General features: G+C 45.3%; 1 long non-coding RNA gene and 1 pseudogene across 1 annotated transcript; one reads left to right on the forward strand and one right to left on the reverse strand.

The window, feature by feature from the left end:
* The first annotated feature begins 6,872 nt into the window (after nucleotides 1–6,872).
* LOC146688720 (thioredoxin reductase 1, cytoplasmic-like) lies at nucleotides 6,873–26,465 on the forward strand (annotated as a pseudogene).
* Nucleotides 11,441–14,797, reverse strand: LOC146688721 (uncharacterized). The gene is made up of 2 exons (XR_014915940.1): nucleotides 14,091–14,797; nucleotides 11,441–13,946 (listed from the first exon to the last, which is right to left on the reverse strand). It is a non-coding gene; the product is annotated as an uncharacterized LOC146688721 (long non-coding RNA).
* Nucleotides 26,466–26,865: the final 400 nt, after the last annotated feature.

Genomic DNA, 26,865 nt, shown 5'->3' on the forward strand with positions numbered 1-26,865 from the left:
AGCGAACAAGAAGTGCATTATGGGAAGCCTAGTACAGCACAGTCTAGGCCTAGTGGTGTAACTTGGGCTACATCCACACTAGCCTGGATAAATTTGAAAACGTCGTTTACGTCTGAAAACGCTCCGCGTCCACACCAGCGTTTTCAGTCGTCTTCACAGAGTTGTGCGTCCACTTTGAAACGGCCGTAAACACTTACATTCTAGTCCTGCGCATGAAGAAGAAGATTCGACACAAGAAGATTCGACCTGCCTCATTTCTGTCTGCCGTTTATTTACTCTCCGGCTCTTTGAAACGTGGCGGCAGAATGTTGAGGAAAAGCACCGAGTTCTTTAAATGGACTCACAATGAGGTGGAGTTGTTGCTGCGAGTAACACAAAAGTACAACGTTGCAAAAGCGAGTGAGAATTAAAGAATTTGTAGCATGTACAAACGATTAGTTATGTCTATAACTTCTGTTCCCTGAAGGAGAGGAACGAGGTACAACACATAAGTATGGGATATCACGCCCTCGCGTGTCCTGGCTGAAGAAACCTTTATTCACGCCTTTACGGCAGATGACGTGTGATGACACGCGCAAGGCCCCGCCCGCACATATAGCCGCTGCCATCACCGTCATCCCTCAGTTCGATAGCCGCTCTTCACCGAGCCAACTGCTCAGTGGGGCCACCCTGTGTTGTACCTCGTTCCTCTCCTTCAGGGAACAGAAGTTATAGACATAACTAATCGTTCCCTTTCAGTCGATTCACTCGGTACAACACATAAGTATGGGACCTATATACACGCCCCGCAGAGCAGCCACCGAACCGGAACGGGACCACCACATCCTTAGTGAGTGGTAGACCCAGCAGAAAGGACAGCATGAGCCACCGAAGGGGCTGTAACGTCCAACCGATAAAACCGCACAAAAGTGTGCGGCGACGCCCAATTAGCCGCTGCACAAATATCAGCCACAGGCACCCCTCTAAAAAGAGCCCATGAGGTCGCCATCCCCCTGGTGGAATGAGCTCCCACCCCGTGGGGCAACGCAAAACCTCCGGTGCTGTATGCCAGCGAGATAGCTTCTACAATCCAGTGGGACAGCCTCTGTCTGGACAGAGCTCTACCTCTATTCGGATTAGCGAAGCAGACAAACAACTGGTCACACAAACGCACATCCCGAGTGCGCTCAATGTAGGAGCGTAGCGCACGCACCGGACAAAGAGAATGCACCCTCCTCTGCTCCTCAGATTCAAAAGGAGGGGAGCAAAAGCTCAGCAACTCAAACTCCATTGAACTATAAGATGCAGGCATGACCTTGGGAAGATAGGCGGCATTCGGACGCAATACGACCTTGCGGCCATCAGGAGAAAACTGTGTGCAGGCAGGATGCACAGACAGCGCATGAAGGTCCCCCACTCGCTTCGCCGAGGCCAAAGCGAGAAGTAATGCGGTCTTATACGAAAGAAGTTTCATATCTACCGACTCAACGGGTTCAAACGGAGGGCCACAAAGGGCCTCCAGCACCAAAGACAAGTCCCAAGCCGGGACACTGGACTTAAGCACGGGCCTCAGCCGGCGAACCCCTTTCAGAAAACGCACGGCGAGGGGATGCGCACCTGGTGTCACCCCGTCAAAACCGATATGACAAGCAGATATAGCCGCTAAATAAACCTTGATCGTCGAAAACGAAAGGCCTTTATCCAACAGCTCCTGCAGGAATGTCAAAACATCCACAATAGAGCACTGAAATGGGAGAGTGTGGCGGTCCTGGCACCATCGCTCGAAGGCTCGCCATTTGTAAGCGTACAAGCCTCTAGTAGACGAGGCCCTGGCGCTCTGAATCGTCGCTACCACACTAGGTGGCAGACCCTTAGCAACCAAGTTTAACCTCTCAGCAGGTAAGCATGAAGGTGCCACAGATCCGGGCGCGGATGAAACACTTCCCCCCCCGCCTGAGAGAGGAGATCCCTGCGGAGAGGAAGCTGCCAAGGACTTGCTGCAAGCAGGCTGATTATTTCTGCATACCACGACTTCGCGGGCCACCAAGGGGCCACCAGGATCAGAGAGAGGGAATGCCGACGCACCCTCTCCAGAATTGGAGATATCATTTCCACTGGGGGAAATGCATACAGGAGCACGTCTGGCCATTGGTGCGCTAGCGCGTCCAAGCCCAAGGGTGCATCGTGGTCGATTATGGAGAAGTACAGGGGGCAGTGAGCATTCACCCTGGAAGCAAAAAGATCTATTTGCGCCTCGCCAAATAGATCCCAAATCTGAGCCACTATTGAAGGGTGTAACCTCCATTCTCTCACCAGAGGACCCCCCCTGGAGAGAAGGTCCGGCCCCAGGTTCAGGTGGCCCGGGACATGGGTGGCTCTTAGAGTCAGAAAATGAACACTGCACCATAACAGCAGAGAGCGAGACAGCTGCAACAGGGGAAGAGAGCGTGTTCCTCCCTGCCTGTTTATATAAGACACCACTGTTGAATTGTCCGTCCTGACTAAGACATGCTGGCCCTGCAGGACTGGACGGAAACGCTTTAGAGCTAAGAACACTGCTAACAGCTCTAAGTGGTTGATGTGCAGCTGGCGCTGAGCCGCGGACCAGATCCCTCTCACTGACGCACCCTCGCACAGCGCTCCCCACCCACTTAGGGAAGCATCTGTGGACACCACCTTGCGAAACAACACCCTCCCAATCCGAGAGCCCTGGTGCAGTAGCCCGGGCTCCCTCCAAGGACGGAGAGCTAGCATGCAAGACGCAGTTACCGGCAGCCTCCTCCGGAGGTGACGCGAAGCACACAAACGGTGAGAGAGAGTCCAGCGTTGAAACGCTCTCATTTTCAACAGCCCAAGCGGCACTACGGCGATCATAGATGCCATCATGCCCAACAAGCGCAATATCGTCTGGAAACGCAGTCTGCGTCCCAGCTGAAATTGAGCGAGGCAGCGATGAAACGCGGCCACTCTGTGCTCTGACAACCGTGCGCGGCTGGAAAGAGAGCATATTTCCAGACCGAGAAAAGCGATCTGTTGACCTGGGATTAGCGAGCTCTTCTGAAAGTTCACAGAGAACCCCAGTGTCTGAATGTGTGACAGAACCCGCGACAGCTGCGTCTCCGCCTGTTCTCTGGAGCAAGCCACGAGAGCCCAGTCGTCCAGGTAGGCCAAGATGCGGATGCCCCTCTTCCTGAGGGGCGCTAGCGCTGCCTCGGCACATTTCGTAAAGGTGCGGGGAGCGAGCGACAGCCCGAACGGCAGCACTAGGTATTCGTAGGCTACGCCCTCGAACGCAAACCTCAGAAACTGCCTGTGTTTCGGGTGTATAGCGACATGAAAATAAGCATCTGTTAGATCGATTGTCGCAAACCAATCTCCCGGGCCGACTGCACTCAGGAGCTGTCTGAGTGTTAGCATCTTGAACCTGTACGTTCGCAGGCACGTGTTCAAGACTCGCAGGTCGAGGATGGGACGAAGCCCTCCCCCTTTCTTCGGAATGACAAAATAACGGCTGTACCAACCTTTGTCCGTCTCCGAAGCGGGGACCACCCGTATTGCTCTCTTCTGTAATAGCGCCTGTATTTCCTCTCTGAGTACCAAGGCTGCCTCGGGGTTGACAATCGTGTTCACGACTCTTTGGAAACGAGGCGGCTTGACCCGGAACTGCAACCGGTAACCCATGGCAACGGTTTGCAGCACCCACGGAGAGGGGGCGCAAGCGCGCCACTGAGGGAAGTGAGCAGCCAGCCGGCTGGCCTGCAGCACTGACGGCGGGGCGCCGTCGCCCCCCAGTGTGTCTGCAGGGGACTGCATCCCCTGCCTGACCTGGCTCATTTCGCCTGCAGGTTGAGCATTTGAGATTGTTTGAGAGTAAACAACACTCTTTATTGATTGCAACATGGGAACATGTACATTTATACATTTTGTTGGATGCACCTTTTCCGGGGCATAACAATGAAAAACAGCGGGAACACTCGATGTGGTCGCTTGAACATTCAACACATCTGAACCGTGTGCAGGGGTTATGTGCTTGGGAGACCGCGATAGGGAAGTGCAGCGCCTTCTGGGGCTGACAACCTGAACAGAACTTAAGCGGCACCTCTTGTGCGGCAACAGAGGGGTAAGAGCAGCGTCTCCCTGCTGCCGGATCCCTTCCCCACTCGCAATCACAGCTAGGAGGGCTGAGGCTTCTTCCTCCTGGGCGTCGGGTCCCGTCGGGGGCCCGGGGGAGGGCCTTTGCCCCAGGCCGACTGGCGTGGAGCTCGGGCCGGAGTACGTGCTCTCGCCGGCGGCCCTCCCACTCCAGCAGTGGGCGCCGGTCTCTTGCCAGCTGTCAGAGGAGCGGCGGGCCTGTGAGAGCTAGCAGTGGGCTTGGGCTGGGGCTGGCGTCTGGGGATGATGTCGCGCAGAGCTTCCGTCTGCTTCTTCCTCAGATCGAATCTAGCCTGAATGGCTTCAAGTGAATGTCCGAATAACCCAGCCGCAGACACTGGTGCGTCCAGATACACAGCTCTGTCTCTATCAGGGACGTCGGAGAGGGTCAGCCACAGGTGCCTCTGCGCCACCACTGTCGAAGCCATCCCTCTGCCCAGGGAGAGCGCTGCACAGCGAGACGCACGGAGGATGTAATCCGTGGTGACTCTAACCTCGTTAAGAAGAGGTGACAGCGGGCTGTCCTCCGGAACCAGCGATCCAAGCTCCGCCAGGCACATTGCTTGGTACGTCTGGAGCATGGTGACGGAGCTCATGGCTCGAGCGGTGCCGGCCTGAGCCCGATAAATCTTCTCCAGCTGCGAGGCCGAGAATCTGCAGTGCTTGGACGGCAGAGTTGCGGGGCCACCGACACCATGGTTATGGGACGGGGCCAGATAAGCAGCCAGAGACGGCTCCATAGGGGGTGGGTTAGCTAAACCAGCTCCCTCGGCGCCGTCCAATTCCATGTACTGTCCATAGCCGGGCACAGTGACGCGGGTAGACAGAGGTTTGTCCCATGACGCTGTTAGCTCGCAGAGAAAGTCTGGGAACATGGGGAGGCAGTTTTTGGCCGTTGCGGGCTCCGGTGGAAGGAAAAAACCCGCAAACCGCGACGGCTTCCGAGCTGGTGGAGGAGAGGGCCAGTCCACCTGCAGCTTCTCAGCGGCACGGCGAAACAGGGAGAAAAGAGAGGTGTCATCGTGGCCGACCGGCGCAGCAGCGGCGGCATATTGGGTCGACAATGAGCTCTCCTGCTCATCCTCCGACAAACCATGGATGTCCAGGCCGATGTCCAGCACGTCATCGTCTTCCTGGGGAGCGCTGGCGGGCTTCAACCCAGGCTGAAGCCCGTCAGCGCTCCTGCATGGTTCCGGTCCGTCATCGGCTAACCCGTCAACGTATTCCATGTGGTCAGCCCAGCTAATCGCGGGGACATCGACCTGAAAATTTTCGTCTTCGGACTCGGACGAAGCCGGGGCTCCAGACTCGGAAAGAAGAGGGTCATGCCGTGCGACAGCCGAGCGTCCCAGCACTCTTTCCACAAACGTCACCCGTCTTTCCAGGGTCGAGCGTCGGAGCTGGCGACAAAACGCACAAGCTTCGGGCTCCGTCAACGCTCTCCTAGCGTGGACGATCCCCAGGCAGACAGGGCAGGCATCGTGCTGGTCGCTGTCGTGCAAAGAGAAACCACATCCCTGAGGACAGGGGCGAACAGAAGATTTCTGCTTTGCTCGCTTCGGTTTGGAGTCCATTCCCAAAACGCAAAGCGAAACGCTGCACAAGAAAAACTTGAAAATAGCGCTCCGCGGGCAGCCTACGCACCAGCTGGGCGGTGGAGGCTAACACCAACAGGGGCAGTTAAGCTAGGTTCAAGTTGGCAGACAACGGAGCTAACTAGCAGTAGCTAGCTAGCCCAACTCAGCAGAGGTGTTCTCAGCGAGGTGAAGAGCGTAAGAACTGAGGGATGACGGTGATGGCAGCGGCTATATGTGCGGGCGGGGCCTTGCGCGTGTCATCACACGTCATCTGCCGTAAAGGCGTGAATAAAGGTTTCTTCAGCCAGGACACGCGAGGGCGTGATATCCCATACTTATGTGTTGTACCGAGTGAATCGACTGAAAGGGAACTGATGTTAATCTTTAATAGGGCTGTCAAAATTGAGAGCAAACAAAACAACTGCTGTATGATGCCCTCCGCTATTTTAGTTTAATTGGTCACATGACTGCATCACATGACTAAAATGTGTCATTGTTTTCGAAAGTCTGCATTTTTTCGAGAGTTTTCGAGAGCGTTTTGAAAACGCTGCGTTTTTCTTCGGGAAAAACGGCGTCTCAGTGTGGACAGGAGGCCAAAAAGGAGAGGAAACGAGTGTGGATGTAGCCTAAGGGAGGGTGTATTGTGACCGGATCCAGCCCTAACTACTGTAAACTTGATCAAATAGGAAAGTTTGAAGCCTAATCTTAAATCTAATCTCCCGAATCTAAGCTGGTTTCACAGAACAGGGGCCTTAAAGCAACAGGCTCTATCTCACAGTCTACCCTAGCAACCACACAGTACCTTCTGTAATTACTATTCCCAAATATCAGTCATTATATGACTACTATAAGGCATAGATTGCTCTCCTTTTATTCATATTTGTGCATCCCCACGTTCCTTTGTATGCATCCAGCATTAACTCCTGCTGCGCTCCCAGTAGTTAGAGGACACTTCACCAACTGCACCTCATAATTACTGCTAATCTGGTCAATGAATGCACTCTTTGCCACAGCCCAGCTCAGATAATTATCATATTAATGGGCTTCATGGTAATGGGATGATGTGTGAGCAGCTCTCGACACGAGTGGAAATGAGATGAAGGGACAAGAGCTGGGACTGTTGAGAAGGACAAATGCTTAGGCCGTTTAAATATTTAATTTCTCTCCTTCAAGTTGCTCTCTGACTGTTTTCCTCTCCTCTTAATCATTCAGGAAGCTGCAGCGTTGGGGAAAAAGGTGCTTGTCTTTGACCTCATGGCCACCACTCCAAGAGGCACCAGGGGCGAGTGTTCAGTTTTTTGAACCAGAGCTATGGTGATAAATATTAAGTCCTGTCCTTTCCTTGCCTTGGCTTTCCTTTAAAATTGGGAGCTTTGTTTTTCAGGATTGACAGCATCAGGAAATTTGAACAAGCGGCATCACTGCTGGGAGAGGCCAAGACTCTACAAAATATGGTTGGATGTTTAACCAAGAGGGAATGTTTGTGAAACAGAATATGTTTTGGTTTTAAATGGTAAAATGAATTATTTGACCCCATTTGTCATTCAATTATAGATAAGCACTAGATTTGTTAATCGTGCAAACATTCCAACTTCACATGAAATACAAGCACTTGAGTTCTTGTATAACTATGTGTAAGTCCAAATGCAAATATCCAACTCTTGATTCATTTCAGTGGGACACACCTGGGTGCAGTTTAGAGCTGAAGAGGGCGCTGCAGAGCTGTGGAGTCACTGTCCTCAGTGCTCATGGAGAGATTGCAGCACCTCATACTGTCACGGTATCTGTTAAAATACATTCGATCTTTGATAGAATCACTGCAGAGAAATCATCAGTAAATACAAATGATGTGCTGTTTAACAACAACAACAAAACAAACAAGCAGACAAAACCCGGGATGGTTTCTGACATTTGTCACAATGTTATTATTACATGCTCAGTGCCTAATAAGATTTCTCATACTTTCAAATATCTGTTGACAGTAATGAATTGAATTGTGTGTGAAGTTGAAAAATATATATATTTGAAAAGTGAGTTTTGAGAGATTTTTGCATTTACATCCATGCACTGGTAATATGTTTGGAGCACCCTCCAGTGGCCACTAGATGAACTGCAGCACAGAAAGATTGTAGCATTAATGTGCTGACTATTTATTGCTGGGAAGCCAATTACCTCACTGGTTGTCAATATTAGTAATTTCTATTAAAATATAAAACTTCTGTTATAATCTAAGCTGCTTTCACAATTTCCAATTCCCAATAGTTTAAGGTGCAGATATGGATGTGAGAAAAAGCCACCTGACAGCAGACCTCAGTATCTTGGCATACAGAGACAGAGAGGTCAACTAACATCTCTACAGAAAAAAACATCTAAAATCTATTGACCATCACCTTAAAATACCTTTCCTTCTGTCGCCAGTCCAGCCTCACTCCCCAGGTCGAACCCTGGTGGTGGGCGGGTCTGTTGAGGGATTGGAGCGTGCTGGCTTCCTGTCGGGTCTCAGACTGGCGGTCACCGTCCTGCTGCAGCCTGGCCTCCTCCCAGGCTGAATGGCTGAATAAGATCTGAACTATCCGACTGGTGGAGGAGTGGACTTCCTTTATCACTGTTCTCTCACTGAGGTATATGACGATAACAATATGATAATTTTCTGTATAACAACACATCATCAAAACTTTCAACGCCTCTCCTTGTCTCTTAGGTAGAGCAGACTTTGGATGTCTTTTAGGGTATGGTAATTTCTTTTTAACTTATTAGAGTTCAGTTTTATTAATAGCAGCAAATCACAACAGTCACATCAAGGCACTTTATATTTTAAGGTAAAGACCCTACAACAATACAGAGAAACAGAATATCAATTATAGGTTATATTATAATAAAATTGCTTAAGATCCTAAAAATAGTCCTTCTAACAGTTTGAGGGATGTTTATCTGTTTTTTTAGAGAATTTTACACAGCAGACATGTAATCAACCCAAATTATGGCCTAAATACATCCAAGGTTTAATATCTGCAAAGAACAAATAATGGTGGAAAGTAACTGAGCAATCAAGTACTCGAGTACTGTACTGCACTACAACAGTGACTGCATGGTGTAGTGATTAGCACATTTTCTTTGTATGTGAAAAAGTCCCTTGTTCAAAACTGGAGGAGACACAATCCAGCCTTAGAGCGTCAGAAGCTTGTGCGCTGCGAGTGCTGGTCCCGAGCCAGAATCAATTCAATCCAGTTTTCTTCATATAACCTAAAATAAAATCAGCAGTCACATTAAGGTGATTTATATTGGGTCAGAAGGACATACTGCGATACTGTCAAATCATAAAACTACTGTAAAATCTAATAAATGTATTTAGCCTCAGAGTGAAGAGGGACATGTGATTTTACTGTTAGAAACACTGAGTTTGCCCAATCACCAATTTTTACACTTTCTTGCTTTAAAGACATTAAGAAGGGGTGTGACGCTTTCCTCTGATGATAGAAACTTGGTAGTAAAAAGTACGGCGTCTGCTATTTCAGGCTATTTGGTCAGTGTACAGTGGATTTCAGATACTGGCTTGGATTTATATAGTGTTGTTCTCTTGTTGCTGACCACTCAGAGCACTTTGGACCACAAACCCCCATACAATGCTGTGCATACTTGATGAACTTTATCTTTTTAACATCCACGGCCAGCTTAGAATCATCAGGTAACCTAACAGGTGTCTCTGGACTGCGAGGTGGTGGGAATACCCGGGGGAAACCTGGGTATTTCCACCACCGCTGTGTCTCAGGCAATCGGTGGTTAAATGGATGAATGGATCCTTTTTTGTTAATGGCTGCTGTTCAGATTCAGCATTATTATCGACTGGTTTGGGTTTGATCCCGTACAAAAAGACAGACATAAAATTGTTAGCATTTTATCAGAACTTTTGAGAAACTTTTCATCAAATAACCTTTTAAAAGTCCCCAAAAACAAAAATGTCCACTAAAGCAAAGAGCAAGGATTAGATAAGGTCCCCAAACTTAATGTTCTCACCCATTAATCACCTCGAGATCTCTGAGATTTATCTTCTGCCCCTTTGTCACCACAAGGCTGGAAACAACAACACTTGAATAATAAAATGTACATAAAAGTAATATATTAGTCACAGAGGCTATTTCTATACAGACTCAGTTACTCAGTTTGATGATATTTGTTAAAATGTGCTTACATATTTGTAATACACACCCATGCACAATATTTTAAGATTCATAGATTAAAAACGTCTTTAAATAATTCTTTAGGTCACTGGTTTGACACCAAACCCTAAAAATGAGCTTCTCAGTCCTAATCCAGTACCCAGTTCACTCTTGGCATACAGCTTGATGTCATCCATGTACAGGAGGTGGCTGACAACTGCTCCGACCGTAGTCGGTATCCGTAGCCAGTCTTGTTAATGATCTCACTGAGGGGGTTCAGGCCTATGCAGAACAGCAGTGGGGACAGAGCATCTCCTTGGTAGATCCCGCACTTGATGGTGACTTGTGCTATGGGCTTGAGGTTGGCCTCCAGTGTTGTCCGCCACATCCCCATTGAGTTCCTGATGAAGGCTCTTAGGGTCCCATTGATCTTGTACAATTCTAGGCATTCCAGTATCCAGCTGTGGGGCATTGAGTCATAGGCCTTCTTGTAATCAATCCAGGCAGTGCACAGGTTGGTCAGTCTGGTCTTGCAGTCTCGGCTGATTGTTCTGTCTACCAGTAGCTGGTGTTTTGCGCCTCTGGTAATCTTGCCAATTCCTTTCTGTGTCCCGCTCATGTATTGACCCATGTGCCTGTTCATCTTAGCCGATATGATGCCTGACAGGAGCTTCCATGTGGTGCTGAGGCAGGTTATTGGTCGGTAGTTGGATGGGACCGGTCCCTTCTGGGGGTCCTTGAGGATCAGGACTGTCCGACCTTCGGTTAGCCATTCCGGGTGTCTCTCGTTAACTAGCAGCTGGTTCATTTATGCTGCCAGACGCTCGTGGAGTGCAGTCAGCTTCTTTAGCCAGTAGGCGTGAACCATGTCGGGGCCTGGTTCCCTCTCTCTGTCTGTAGTCCCAGCCTGCTTCAAAATGGCCACCATCGTCCCTGTACCCAAATCCTCCACCATCTCCTCATTGAACGACTGGCGACCTGTAGCCCTGACCCCCATCGTAAGCAAATGCTTCGAGAAGCTGGTCAGGGACTTCATCTGCTCTGCACTACCCGACTCACTGGACCCTCTACAGTTTGCATACCGCCACAACAGGTCCACTGATGATGCCATAGCCCTGACACTACACACTGCCCTGTCACACCTGGAGAAGAGAGACACGTATGTGAGGATGCTGTTTGTAGATTACAGCTCAGCATTCAATACCATTGTTCCCTCGAAGCTGGACAGGAAACTGCAGGATCTAGGACTGAGCAGCTCCCTCTGCAGCTGGATCCTTAGCTTCCTGTCTGACAGACGCCAGGTGGTCAGACTGGGCAGCATCACCTCATCCCCCATCACACTGAACACTGGTGCTCCACAGGGGTGTGTACTGAGCCCTCTCCTGTACTCACTCTACACCTACGACTGCACGGCCACTAACAACTCCAACATCATTGTGAAGTTTGCGGACGACACTACAGTGGTGGGTCTTATCACCAACGGTGATGAGACGTGTTAAGGTTCAAAATATTGGGGATGGAGACAAGAGAAAAACCACAATAACAACACTGGTCCGGTCGGGTTGAGTCAAACGATGATTTAATGATCACACGCGTGGGAGATGGACACTGATGCAGACAGCCTCAAAATCTCAAAATGGTGGAGCATTGCTCAAACTTTTATAGCCTCTGGTGCCTCCACCTTATCATACAAAGCCTAAACATTCACATGCTTTCTCTCACACAGCGCCTAAGCTACGACCTTGGCTCCCTGTTTATCTGCTCCTGCTGAAATGGGGCAGAAAACTCCAGCACACTCTGTTCTCTTCTACTCAGACAAATTAGATTTCTTATAACTCAGCAGTATAATGCATCATAAAACAATATCATTCATTCACAACAAGTCAGCAGTTTAATGTAATGCAAATCAGTTTAACTAATGTAATAGTTATCAGCTTCTTCTAATTCAGGAGAATAATGCAAACTAAAACTACATATTAATTCACAATCTTTAATTAGGGGTCTAACATGGCATAAAATAATATTATAATCTAACAATTCCCCCTGATGAGGTCATTAGAATAATGACCTCACAAACACCCTGTAGCCCAGTGTGGCCGGGTTCATCTCTTCTCACTCCTGAGGTCCTTTGTCCCCCTGACGGGCAAACCATATGTAAGATGACCTCTGTGTTTGCGCAAGTCAGGTGCAAGACAAACTATTTCTACAAGGATAGCAGATCCAGATGACACTCCCCTGTTCTCCCACAGCTTTATTTGGTGTTCCCTTATACCATTCAGACGTAGACTAGAACCTCTGTCCGAAGAGCTCTTAACCTTTATTTTATTGCTGCAGCTACCAGTGTCGTCCAGTTGCGTAATCCTCTGTTCTTCTTACTTCAACCTCAGGGGTTAGACAACCCTTCAGTCGTGACACAGATCAGGGGATTATTCTGCCCCTATTTCAAACAACGATCTGTGTATCCACGGGTCCTGTGTCTCCCGTGTATCCTCCAGAAAAGAACAGGAAGGCGTCCCCCTTTTGCTCAAGAGCCTCTCGAACCTCGTTGGTCTGGTGTTTCCGGATTTCCGTCAACCCCTTCATGGTTATTGCTGTATTTATGGGATTCATCCTTTTGAAGTGACTAGCTGGAGCCCAAACGCCATGACCCTTGGACCCAGTTGGTGTCTCGGCAGTCACTGTATCTGTCTCTGCTGCGAAGGACCCTCGTATCTCTGTGGCCTCGTCTGGTGTCTGTTCCTTTCTCTGTAAGAGACAGAAAACCAAAACACCTCTCTTCCTAACCCTAATAATCTAATGTTGTTATCTACTGACCTTCTAGTGATTCAAAATTGGTCTAAAACATTCAGAATGTCCCAGGGACTTATTCTAATCATATCTTATGTGTGTGTAAACGTGTTTGCATTTAGCCCTCTGCACTCAAGGCGTTTCCTACACTTTATCAGTCCGGACAGTCACGCCGAACGAAGCTTCTGACCTTCAAAAGGCCGAGTGCCAACTCGTTATAAGCACATTTGCAAGGTGTGTCTGAACATTATTGAAACCCCTCTTTTTAACAAAAGACAAAGAAATTAACAAATCTTCTAAGCGCTATTCAGTTCATTTCAATGAGTAATGATTAAACATGAAAGTGATAGTTTATGCTTTTTCACTGATTCTCTAAAAGGTCCGTCTTCTCGGACCGCTATTAGCTTAAGCTTTACCATTCCTAAATTATTAAAGACACAAATGAAGTTATAAAATGTTCAAATAATCCTTGTTTGATGTTAAAGCTCAACCTTCCCCCCCTTTTTTGACACATTCCAATGTGTCAAATCAACGGAGCTAGAACATTCAAAAAAAAAAAAAGTTAGGCAGCTACAAAGTTTCCCAGACTCTTAAGGTGATCCGCGTGTAACGTTCTGACTCAGGTATTTAATATTTTAATAAATGTCGTTTAATTAACTGCCACTATTTAAACTAACCTTAAAGACATAATTTAAGAAAAGATCACAAAGAATAACATGATATCAGTGTTTTGTAAGCGCGTGCGGCCTTCTATGCTCGAAGCCTTTCCCCTCAATAGATCAGTCAGACATTCGCGCTGACTGTAGCTTTTAACCCTTATTAACTTGAGCACAACTCTACAATGAGCAACAAGTTGCAATATGTATAAAAATGATCATGGTTACACCTGCAATGAAAAATTATATCATTATCCTAACACCTGTAAATAGAAGATTCATCAGAGGTTATAACAATCACAGGAACACAGATGTTAGTATAAGGTCAAAAGCTTCAATAAATGATCATCGATGCAATGCTTGTTGCATGATTCTCATACAATAATAATGCTGACATTGAAAATAACAGTATAACACCCCCTTTTGTCCCGTTTCACTTGACACCTAAACGTTTATAAATGCCTCTTTTATTCTTGATTTTATTTCCCCCTTTTCTCCCCTTACTGACCACAGCAGGGGGATCTTAGTTTTGAATCAGCCATGAATCCAGCTCACCTGATTCATCAGTGAGCTCCACCATCACTGGCGTCTGACAGGGTGGCGCTGCATACTCTTCCTTTAATGTCACTATTTTCAACCTGTTAATGAGAGTGTTTAAACCTGAAGTCGACTACGTCCACAACAAGTCAATACAGCTGTAAATGTGGCCAATTATCAATCTATTACCAATCAATAACAACAGATAACTTCTATTTTATGCATGCTTTTAATCAACCACTTACCCAGAGGATCTCCAATCCCAGGAAATGCCTTCTCCTCCTTTAATGAGTCTGTCCTCCTTCCATGCCCTGGTAACTGGTCCATCCAGAGCCATATGATCTCAAATATACATACGACAAGCCAAACCACACCTTGGTCACACCAACCCCTTTCCACCCCCAAGATGTCCAATGCCATCCTAGTATGGACTGTCAAATGTGGCTTTAACGCTGACTGTTCTGACAATCCATTTTATAACGTTCCTGGTCAGATTTGCCAATCTCTGCACCAGGGTTTTAAACGTTTCGCCATTTTCATTAGGTTTTATTTTTTATTTAGTTTCGACTCCAGATTTTCAATTTTTTGCCAGTTGTAATTAGTTTTTACCAATTCTTTGCTAGTTTAGTCTAGTTTTTATTTTCTGAAAATCCTTAGTTTCAATTTAGTTTTATTTGTGTTTTGCAAAAGTTAAGTGTAACAAACTCTCAGTTCCATCATATCAATCATGCTCTTCTGGTTATCCTTGGGTGTTGAGACTAATAGCTATTAATTCTTGCCGCACCGAGTGTTCCTAATTTTGGTTGAAGTCAATTCATAACCTTTTCCATGCGATTGTTTCACACCTTTATTTAGATGTCCCAGTCCTGTTGTCTCGGGATACATCACGCTGCCTTATCTGGGGTTAGCGGTTTTCTTGGGATGCGAGTTAAGTGGGTGAGCTCTAAAAAGAGGGGGAGTATGCTCCCCCTGATGAGCTCTTCTAGGTAAGCTAGGTTAACCTTCTTGTGTGAGCTTTTCAAGTGCACTTTTAAGGTTTGTGGGATTTTTTTTTTTTTTTTATAAATGTCCCTCAAGACCCCCTGATGGCCCAGTAATTCATTTTTGCGCACTGTAGTACACATTTAGTTTTTTGCTTGTAGCTCTCATACTCTACTTGCCACTCCTCTAAGTCCTGATGTTTCTTAGAGAGGACAACAGTACCTTTAAAATTATGTCACATGTGTGGGGGTGTGGCCTTGCCAATTGTTTTTCCCACCTTTTCAAAATGGCTGGCGTGCCCACCAGCACATTTTATGGAAGAAAGAAAGGTAAGCTTGATATTTACAATTAAAATGTTTTGTTAAACTCCGATTCTTATTTTATTCAAAAAATAAACATCTAGTAAATAATTTCAGGGGTCTTTAAGAATTAGGCTCATTTACTTTCACAGGGAACATGACTAATTTATTAATGTGTGCTCTACACATTGGGACTTTATATTTATATTTATTTCACTTTTTCCTAATACCCAACTTTTGACAAAGGCGGAGAGAATTCTTAACACAATTATTAAGGGAGATTCAAACATAGATTTTTCAAAATATGAGAGGGTCAGGACCCACTAAAAGCCACAGAGAAGATTATCGAGATGCAGTGGCAGATGTAATAGAGAAAGACACAGGGCCACCTGAAATCTGTCGTCCTATCTGGTGCAAAACCAACATGTAGTAGAATCTGGAATTTTCATTTTGAGTTAAAAATAAAATATGGGTAAAATGCAGAAATCTTTTCCAGTAAAGTAAAAAATAAGAGTCGCAATTATAGTTGAATCCATAACACCTAATTGTTTCTACGAGATCACGTCGTTGCTGAGAGTTATCAGTGATCTCAATGTGTGAAAAGAACTCACAGTATCTGGGGTTTAAGCTCCTCTTAGCTGAGAAACCTGGGACAAACATGTGAACAAGACCTGAATAATACCAGTAATGAAGACTTCTCTCCAAAGATCAATAAAGGGAAGCCCCAATCTGATGAGAGTCTAGCAAAATATGGTTCACTCCACTTGCCTGAAATGGTTAGCAGTCCAAGGCATTTCAGTTGTAGAATGATTGGGTACAACAATGAAACAGATGTGAGATGAGGGGAGTGCCAAATGTTCCTTTGTGTCTCCAAAATAAAATCAGTACTTCCTCAGATATCCTAAATAAATTGACTTTTGTGAAATAGAAAGTTCAGTGCCATCACTTATTCCTAAACCAATAGTTTACAGCTAGTGAAGTGTCAGTGACTTCTGGGTTGGTCCCTGATCTTCATCTTATGAGATTGTTATTTTAATAACACTTGATTCATTTAAAAGAAAAAAGAAAAAAGAAAAAACGAAAACATTTCTCCCTGTTTTTTCTTATTCTCTGGGTCTCAGGAGGACATTATGTCCCTCTCCACTACAAGACACTTGTTATGTCTACAAAACAGTCATATTAAAATCATCCTCAATTCTATTCTGGCGCTGTCTCCCGACTTTTCCTGACCTGATTCTGCGCGTGGACGGAGCAGCAACACAGACGACTCGACTAACGTACTACCTTAATTTCACTACAGCAGGGCACGCACACATCAATGCAACCAAACACATTTTGCTATAAATCCAGTTAATTTTAGTTAGTTTTGTGAACATTCAGTACAGTTTTAGTTAGTATTCCTTTTTGTTTTGATTTTATTACCGTTAACGCAAATTCTTTCCACTTCTACTTTTCGTTATTTCATTTGTTGTCTTTAATAATAATAATCTCCTCTGCACCCTTGAATAAACACCATTAACATGATCAACCTTTTGCTGCTTGTTATTTCACCATGTTATTGAATCAAATACTTCATGCTTATGTGGTCCACTTTGTGTCTAAATGTTTGAAGAATTTTTGAGGGTCAAATTTTGAGAATTTGACCATAGTGAAAGTTATGGCGTTATCACCCCCTTTGGGGATTACCTTTTTCCAGTTTTGATGATATTCCTCCCCGTTCTTTATTTTTTTTTGCAAGTACCCCTCCTCGGTGGCGAGAACCATTGGTGTGATCAAGCGGGTGCTGTAAAAACAAAAGCTCAGGACAGAACAGTCACCAGTCATGTACTTCATTCAAAATTAACAAATATCAAGCTTCATATTGATCCTCTGAGTGTAATGGTACATTTTAATTTGCACTTCTCAAAACTAAAAACAATATTTTCTTTATTTTACTCTTGTTCTTGTGCAGCACCACCCCTCAGCACATGCCCCTTTTATTTTATCTTACTTTTAAATTGTTGACTACTTCAAGAAAGCGCCCAAAAGACGGGGACCAGTGTTTATCATTACATATCTCCATTTTGAGTGTGGCTGTCTATCATTCCCCTCTTATTCATAGACCTCGGTGGAGGGTTTTTTGTTTGTTTTTTCTTTATTTCTCTAAAATTAATTCACTCTCTACATTGACCCACTATGGTTAATAATAACATGCTCAGTCATGAGTGGGATCAAACCTTTTCTTCACTTTAGCATTTAACATTCCCAACAATATAATGTGATACCTTAATTAAAACACAGCTACTAAAACACAATTTCCTTAATGCAAACATCAGTAGCTCAAAATTAGCAACCAAAGGGTTCAGTCTGCAGTTCACACTGCTGTGAAGCTACAGCTCTTTAGTCTCTGTCATTCTTCTGTTCTTGCAGACAAAACAAAGCAAAACAAAACATCCACCCTTCTTTTACAGGCTGGGTGAATTGTCTGTGGACATTTAATAATCCTAAAGTCGGCACCGTTTTTGTCTCAGTACCAAGTCAGTTAAAACTTTTAGTCGTCAGTCCGTCACAGTCCAGTCACATGCATACATTCACACACATTCATACCAGATATTGCTGATAATGGAGTCTCACGCGCAGCCTATTCGAGGCTCCATCACCAGCAAGATGACGTCATCATTTTAAAGGAAACAGCTCCTTGTTTGTTTTTCCTTCTTTGGACTGGATTGACTCGCTGCAATCCTTTTAGGCTTCAGGATCAGTGTCCCATATAAGTGAATTTTCTCCCAAGCTCATTATAATCATGGAGAAAAATACTTCGCGACTGTTTTCAGTAAGAATATTTTATAACACTTTAAAATTCACTCTCTCAGGCCTGGATTAAGGAGCCGATTTGTTAAATCAGGAGCTCACAAAATACCAAAATATCACCACCGGTGGATCACACCTCTCAGATGTTCTTATCTCAGTGCACTGTAACAAAAGCAAACACAGACGTAACCAATTAAACACTCATATAATAACAGATACTGGGGCCCATTACAAACATGCCCAAGCATAAAACCATCCTTTTCTCTCTCAGAGAAAGAAAACAATCCAAACCTCACTGATAGAATCAACCTAGTATCAAACAAAACCCAAAGATCAACCAAAACTCCTTTTTGCACCAACAAAACATGTTGGACTTACTTGACTCAATAGTGGACACTAGTTACACACCAACTCTTTACTTTGGCAAAAACGTAAACAACTAAGTTGAATCAACACAACCTTTTCATGATCTCTTCGAAATAAAACTCACACCGTTCATTCATCATTTTCGCTCTGTACCACTGCTCCTTGTTAGACTGTGTGAAGCACAGTAAACAATTCAGTGGAGGCTTTGAGCCATACACAGACATCACGCACAGACATTGTTTTCATTATCAAAGTGCTTCAGACCATGTCCTCTAAATCTACACAAATGCCCTCTGCGTGGCATGAAATACATTTAAGCAATAAATAATCAATCAGTTCTTGCTGTTGTAACCAACTCCGTATTTGGATGTTTGTGTGCAGCATTTGTTAGTAAAGCATTCTTCATTGCATCAGCGTGTGTGTGTGTGGATCACTTCTCAGTTCATTGAATCAACATTTTAATTTGTGTGTGTGTGTGTGTCATTTCTCCCTCAATCAACGAGTGCATATGTTCATATGTATGTTTCTTTTCATTCTGAGTCGGTGCATGTAGATGTGTGTGTTTGTGTGGGTGTTTGTGTTCATCACTTTCCTGTTGTAGTGTTCTGGGTAAACCACGGCCTGAAGTGTGCCCTGGGTCCTGCCCTCCTCCTTTTCAGTCTGTTTGCATCCATTGGTGCTGCTGAGTTCTGTCCATACTGGTTCTGGCCCCAATTGAGGCAGTCCTTTTCTCCAGTGTCCAGCATCTTCTCCTTATTTCGCTCCTCCTTAACTTGACCCTTTTGCTTCGGTCTTCCTTCAGGGTTTTGATACGCAGCTCAATTGTCTGGATGTCCGTTTGTTGCTTGCAGAAGTGCGACTGCTGTCCGTTTGTTTGCAGGTGGAACGGCTGACATCCAGAAGGTGTATAGGAGAGTCTGCAGCTTCCACCTCCCCAGTGGAAGACCTCAATCTTTGTTCTGTTAGTTTAACACAGGCCTCAAGGCTCTCTGGGATCCCTTCTTGCACTCTCAAGCCCACGGCTCAGGTCGTAGTCGTGGTCCCATTCCAGGGGAATGGAGTCCATGGTTGTTTGGGTGTCTCGGCCCGAGCGTTCAGTCCGGAGCTGGGCAGCCCAGGACGCTGAGCGATCGGAGGACGGCAGAGGCGACAGGAAGCCATCCCCCTAACGTTTGCTCCATAGCAGACCGGACAAATCACACTGCTCATCTAGCTCCAGGATGCTCCGGCCTGATTTCAAGTCCGGTGTCTTGGACTCCAAGCCTGATGGGTTCGATTTTCAGCTAGCTCCTCCTGGGCCATGCTCAGTTTCTGCTCTGATGCCTCGAGGTCTTATTGAGGGCAGAAACCTCAGAGTCTTTTCCGTAGAAATCAGATTAAAGTCCATTGATGTTTTCCTTGCTTTGCTCCACGGCCTTTTGCGGCTCTGCTGTTCGGCTCTTCTCAGAGGTCAGCTCCTGGCCGAGCCCCGACACCTGTGCCTTCAGCTTATTTTCTCCTGGTGTTTTGTCCATTCTGAGGTGACCTCAGTTACTCCTCCTGTCCCTGGCACGCCCTTTTTGCTGCCCGATGGTCATTGTTGGTCCGTCACTGTCCTGCACAGTTTTAATGCAGAGTGGTTAAGGTCAGCATGGTTTTGCTCGGCCTCACTTTTCATCTGGGCTTGATGGGCGTCTCGTCACAGCTCTGTCAGCTGAAGCTGTCTTTTTCCATATGGCAAGAGTGTGAAGAGTGTGTGAGAGGGGTGTGTCCGATCAGGCACAATGCTGGTGACTTTGCGAGTGCCTCGTTTTCCAAATCCAGATGTTTATTTGTCACGTACACAGCAACAGAGAGAACAGTCTGTTGTTGGGATGGCTGAGGTCCTTCACGATCTTCCTGGTCTTGGTCCAGCACCGCCTGCTGTAGATTGAGTGCAGGTCAGGGAGCTCGGAGCGAATGGTGCGCTCAGCTGATTGCACAACCCTCTGTAGTGCTTGTCTGTCCGGCATGGTGCTGTTCCCGAACCAGACAGTGATATAGCTGCTCAGGATGCTCTCAATAATTCCTTTATATAAGGTGGTCAGAATCGGTGGTGGGAGCCGGGCCTTTCTCAGTCTTCTCAGAAAGAAAAGACGCTGACGGAAATCTCCCCGTGTAGTGAAACGGGCCTTGGATTTAACTCTCTCCGTCTCTGCTGCCTGAGATCGTTTTCCTGCAGCACTGTTGACAGTTTCAAGTTGTTGTGGGTCCAGCTGCTTTAGCATTTGGTCAGAGTCACATCGAAGATGGTAAAGGAGAGAGCAAAGATGGTAGAGGGGAGAGCAGGAGTCCAGGGTCAGCCTCGGCTTTTCCGGGCCGACAAAGCAGCCTGTAATCAAGCATAAAGAGAAAAAACAAAACAAAACAAAAACAAACGAACAGGAAAATCATGTTGTATTGGCTGTGTTACTCAGAGAGGGGAAAAACAACGGGACCAGGCCCTGTGTCAGCCTTCTCTCCCCCTTTTTTTGTTTTTTCTCACCATATAATCCTCTCATAACCCACCAAGCTGACAGGACAACACAGGTACATGTTAAAATTCTTAAGATCATGTTTAAAGCACAAAAATGGAATTTTCTTTCATTCAGTAATCACTTGTATTAATCAATCAGAAGAAAACATGTCACAATTTGACTTTTATTAACCACTAAATTTGTCGTGTTATCACTGGTTGTGATTTTTTTTTTTTTTTTTTGAAGTTAAGTTGTTGTCCTGCAACCCAGAGGGTTTATTTGTTAGTAGTGGATAAACTTTATTGTGTAACGGCGGGTGTATGTTAAGCTTCACTGCTTTAAACTTGCTGGAAAATCTTCACGTGTTCATGGGTGTAAGCTGTTTCTTCATTGCGTGTATGTGTGTTTGTAGATGGGCTAATTTAACGTTTTTTCTCAAACGAGGCATTTCTCTAGCACGTGCCTCTCTCTCACATTTCTCTGCTTGTGTGTGTTTTTATTTCACCTTTTTGTTGTGATGCTCCAGGCGCCTTCCCAACCTCCACAAGTCTGTTGGCCGCAATTTTATGTGTAAAAACTTCTCTTAACTTCTCCTTTAATTCTCTGCTAGCTGCTGTCTTTTCCACAGCTGCTGATTCTCCATGCCTCCTTCTCCATGGAGGGTACTGCCCCTTGTGGCTGTTCAACTTGTAGCCAAGCATCTCACTGATCACTGCTGCCGTATTGTAGATCAGCTTGTTAGTGTCGGTAATCGTGGTTGTAGGTATTGCCCGTAGTGCTGCATTAACATCATCTAGCAGACCTTCTGAGGGTACTTCACGTAATCTTGGTAACCGGGTCCAGGTTTCAAGCTTGGCCATGATCCTATTTTTCAGGTCAGTTCCTCTTGCACTCAACGATCCTTCTCCTATCGCACTTGGGGCTATGTACCCAATCTCGGGTGGGGGTGATGATATCTCCCCCCTGACCTGGCGTCCTGGCTCCCCCTTGCCGTAGCATTTGTGTTGTACCTCGTCAATCTCTAGCTGTGAGAGCAGTCCCTTCTTTCGAATGTTGGAACACTGAGCTACTAGTTGTTTCGCCGTCATTGTGGATGTTGGGTATCGAAGAATCCATAGGTCCCTCATCCTATTCATGTAGCCCCTTCCGCCGGGGTTACTTGCATAGTAGCATTCCAACAATGCCCTGTTTTCTTCTCTTGCCCACCGATGCCTTCTTGTTCCAGTAGCCCACTTCTCGTCAGGGTGCCCTGGTTCCTCAACACCTGACGCAGACCTTGTTGATATTACCTTCAAACAAAGGAGAGTGTCTGGGACATCCGTCCACCCGTCCACCCATGTCCATCTATTCAGTGTTCATGATTCAACTATAAGAAATTTACTGGGACAAAATAACATCTGCTGACCAAAAACAAAGGCTTGTCTCACATTTGCTAAAAAAAAAGACTTTTGTGAAAATATCCTGTGAAGTAATGACAAAAAGTTTAACTTGGTGGAAGATTCCACTTGTTTGCAGCTAACACAGCATTTTATGCATTATAGCAGCTGTCAAACAGAATGTGACAGCGTGATGGTCTGGGGGGTTTGGGACCTCGATGACTTGCTGTAATTGTTAAAACTGTGAAATCTGCTCTCTCCTGGAAAATTCTGATAGAAAATATCTGCTCATCAGTTCGTGCCCTCAAGCTCCGGCACACTTGGATTATGTATCAGCACAACGATCTGTAACACGCTGGCAAGTCCACCTCTGAATGGTTCAAGAACAAGAGAAGAAAATTAAAGAAAAATGAAGGTTTTGGAGTGGCTTAGCCCAAGTCCAGACTTAAATCTGATTGTCTGAATAAGATATTTTGGTCTGACCTTAAACAGGCCAGTCACACTCAAAAACCCTCCACTATGGCCGAATTAATCCTGCAGAGAAGAGTGGACCTAGATTCCTCCACAGCGATCACAAACACTTAACTGCAGTTCTTGCTGTCAAAGTTGGCATAACCAGTTATTAGGTTTAAGGGGTGATTACTTTTTGAAATAAGGACAGGTAGGTTTGGATAACGTTTTTCCCTTACGTCATGAAATCATCATTTAAATACTGCATTTTGTATAAAAATGTTTGATGATCTGAAACATGCAAGTGTAACAAATATGCAAAAAAAAAAGAAATCAGAAAGAGGACACACGTCAGCTACATGTGACATATACAGTACCTGCCTGATGCTTAGTGGATCTTTTTTCATCAAATAATACATTTGCATTGGTTTGACCACAGATGTGGTTTTCAGGCAACTTTAACACCTTCAGCTAAGTTTTATGATGTTTTCGATGTATTCCTGTAGATCGCTTTGTTAAACACACCTTCTTTATCTGTTCAAAGGCTTTCTTCATGTTGACCAACAAGCAGGTTTATGATGCTCAGTTATCTTTAGCATAATTTAGGCCATTGTTCTTGGTGGACTCACATTAATTGTACTTAACATTAATTTTGCATTAACCTGCTATTGCAGGTTAATGCAAAATAACTGCTTTATATTTAAAGCAGTTATGCATTTTATGATGAGGTTTAAAGGCTACAGAGATGCTCACATGTTTGTCAGTCTAACCCCTACCGTAACGAAGGCCTGCAAAACAACAAAGTGTAATGTTAAATTGGTGGATCAGTCATGAAGCCAGTCAACTGCTCAGCAGTCTCTGCTGTCAGTGATCTCGGTCACGTGAGACATTGTGCTAAGTGGGTACTGCAAAGCTTCACGTGGAGATATTCATCTGATACTGGTGAAGATGGAGCATCCCAGTCAGGATGTCCACAAACGCACTAATGTCCATGAATGTGATAGCCCCTTCCTTTGGATAGATCTGGGTTGGAAACTGAGACAAGTGAGCTAATAAGCTCCTCACTCCTTAGACTTGGATCAATAACTACTACTGACTGTGTCATTATTTATACGGTGCAGCAGAAGACATCTACATGAACCAGGTCATTCTGTGAGCTGGGCACGTTAATAAAGCTGCTTCTCTCTTCTGCTTTCATTTGTTAGCAGTTGTGTATTCTTCTGGTGTCTGAAAGAACAAAATATACACGAGCAATATACTAGGAGAGTTCACAGAACCAGTACTGGGTATATTTTCTCAGAACCTCCACTATGTGCATCCTCAACAGACACAAGCACACAAATTCTGCATAAAGGTTGTGTTTGGTTCAAGACATTAGGCTGAAGCGGGTTACCATGTATCTGGGCAAATTATATACCTCTGGGAGGGGGGGTGGGGTATGTACCATGTGGGATGAACCAACCTGTATCTGCCTGACTGAAGCTGGAGTTCGGGAGTTTGACTCTAAGGGGCTCCAGCACATTAAAAACATGATAGTATCTGGCTTTATGTCATTGTGCAAGGTACCAAAGATTCCCCTCAGTGCAGCCAAGGACACCAGTAGCTACAAGGATAAAACAAGAAAGCAATTAGTTTGTTCACATGCTGGTGTGTCAGGGTAAGGTTTTCCTTCATGGATCAGTAGTACAAGTGTTCAAACCACTCAGCAAACTTCACGTTAGTAGTGACTTTAACACAGGGCAAAAAAGCGGAACGAAAGGAGCACTCTGAAAACACATCAGATCTCAATTGGGGGGGCAGAAGGGTAGTTTCTCCTCCTCAGGATGAGACTAAACCTCCTGTATGGGAAAGAAAAAGTCTGGCTACTTCCCAGGGACAAATTATTAGATTTTTTTGTCAACTCCTATTTGGGGAAGTTCATGTCAGATGAATTTATTCTACATTACATTTCATTTTGATCCAAAAAACGGGTCTAGTTTTGCCCAGTGTTACAATGATGGTCGGTAAAATGTGTGTATGTGGTAATGGCAGGATGCTGGTAAATGAGAGGGACCAGACCAGCGTGGATTAGATTTATGCCACTGGATCAGTGCAGCATGGACGCCTCTCCACTGCAGGCCTTTCTGTGCATTGTGGGAAGCTGCTGGTCATGTGACTTTATGGAGGGGAGAACGTCTTGGTACATTAAAAAAAATCTGAACATGCAGTTTGTATAAATGTGTGATTTCTACATGTCTATCAAACTGATTTTAGAAGTGAGATAAATGTTGCATGAGAAACAGTCGGTATCAGTCTTTTGGTCACAATGTGATTACGCTACTGTACCCACTGTTCTTCTCACTCCACTGTACGCAGCCTTCGGTCTGTCTGAGGAGAAAGCCTGTATGACATCTGGAAAAGCCAACACACAGCAAACACTCACACACACCTAAAAAAGGCATATTTATTGCAGGTGTACCACAGCTTTGCATGGTTGGATCTTAAGAAGGTTCCAAGTAGAGCTTTCAACATGCAACCAGAAGAAATGGGAGTGTTTATTGAAAACAACACTTAAACTGAAACAGGCTGTTTTACAACTGATCCAAAGTTTAGGACCACACCTCCCAAAAAAAACCAACCTGTGATCCCCCCCCCCACACACACACACACACACACAATAAAAATCCAAGTTCCAGCGGGCATTGTGTACTGTAGCGCTGTCCTGTTGAAAAACCCAGTGGTTACCACACAGACGAGGGCCCTCAGTCATGAGGGATGCTCTCTGCATCATCTGGACATAGCCAGCAGCCGTTTGACGCCCCTGCACCTCCTGAAGCTCCGTTGTTCCACTGAAGGAAAAATCAATCCAGAAGAGCTCAACCAATGCCGAACTGCTGTGCTTCAACAGGAACATGTGATTGGTTTCCATATTATGGGCCCCAGTGCTGGAGATATCCTCCAGGGTTTTGTGGCAGCAGTGAAATGTTGTCTCACCAAAGAACAACTAGATACTGCTGTGAGCAGCCACCCCGATCAGCCCAGGTCAGTATTTTTCCACAATATTTTAAAAACCGTTTAGAAAGAACAACTTAATCTGGACGCTATTAAGGCACCAAATGACAAACTGCTGCTTCTGACACCTGCTAATAATTTTTCTTAATAATTTTTGTTATTAATCCTCTGTCTTCTGCTTGATGTGCTGTTACACTTGGTTTTGAAGAGCTGTGCTGAGAGCTCACTTTGGAGATATTACAGTGTTCATGCCCTAGAAAAGCTCTGCTGTTTGGGGTCATTGCCACAGCAGCACATTTAAATGAGTCTCCCACTTTGGATGCAGCCAGTCTGAATTATTCATAGACAATATTTAATTAAAAAACAAAAACCTGTCGCTCAAGGCAGCAGAGATTGACCCCACAGTACATGAGCCCGTAATAGTTGACATTTTCAAAAGTTAATTAATAAGACATTCAATGAAGTGGTAAATAGAGGTCACTGAGTCCGCCAGTGTCAGCTAAGACGAGGTTCGGGGAGTGATGGCTAACTACATATCACCTTGTGGACTACGGATTGATTGCTCTGCTGTAATTACTGAATGTGACTGTGTGTAATGTGAAATGTGTCACAGTGATGAACCAGTAGTAATTATGATTCGACGCAGACGTCTGTCTGTCTGAAAATGAGCCAAAACAGCTCAGTTTATTTTATACACAGGCCGAAGGTTATGTTGTAGGCTTAGATTCCATCTAAATGAGATGACATCATTGGTCTTTGCAAAAAGTGTGTTGTTGCAAAGACAAAGTGAAACATTTTCTCACTTTTATGGATTTTGCAGTGGAGTGGTGCTCACCGCTTTGACCCAGACACAACGTCTGTCTGAGGCCTTGATGCTGAGAGGAAACTGCTGAGGTTAGCTCCCCTGCTGCGCGTCACCGTCTCTTACTGCAACAGGACAGCAGGCACACGTTTGTGACCAGCTGATTAGTGGAGGTGGCAGAAAGGCTGGATGATCCTCGAGTGATGTTTTCACCTGAACCCTGACAGACAGGCGGGTGACGACTGTTAGTCTGCTGCTAACACACTCTCTCTTTTTGTGCGTCTTTTTTCTGTTTGTTTGCTTTTTTTTATGAACTGGTTGCTTTGAGTATAACTTTAAAATATAAAGTCCCACTGAAGCATTTTTTTTTTGCTTCGTTGCTTCAGGGAAGATAAGATGCTCCCTAAGGTTCTGCCTTTGAAAGCCTCTGTAAGCTTAAATTTAGTAGAATATTTTAAAGGCTGCAACATAGTGATAAGACTGGGATTTGC

This window comes from Copadichromis virginalis, linkage group LG17, assembly GCF_057382275.1.
Source record: "Copadichromis virginalis isolate Kocher_CV1m ecotype Utaka linkage group LG17, C_Virginalis_male_GT1.1, whole genome shotgun sequence".
Lineage (NCBI taxonomy): Eukaryota > Metazoa > Chordata > Actinopteri > Cichliformes > Cichlidae > Copadichromis > Copadichromis virginalis.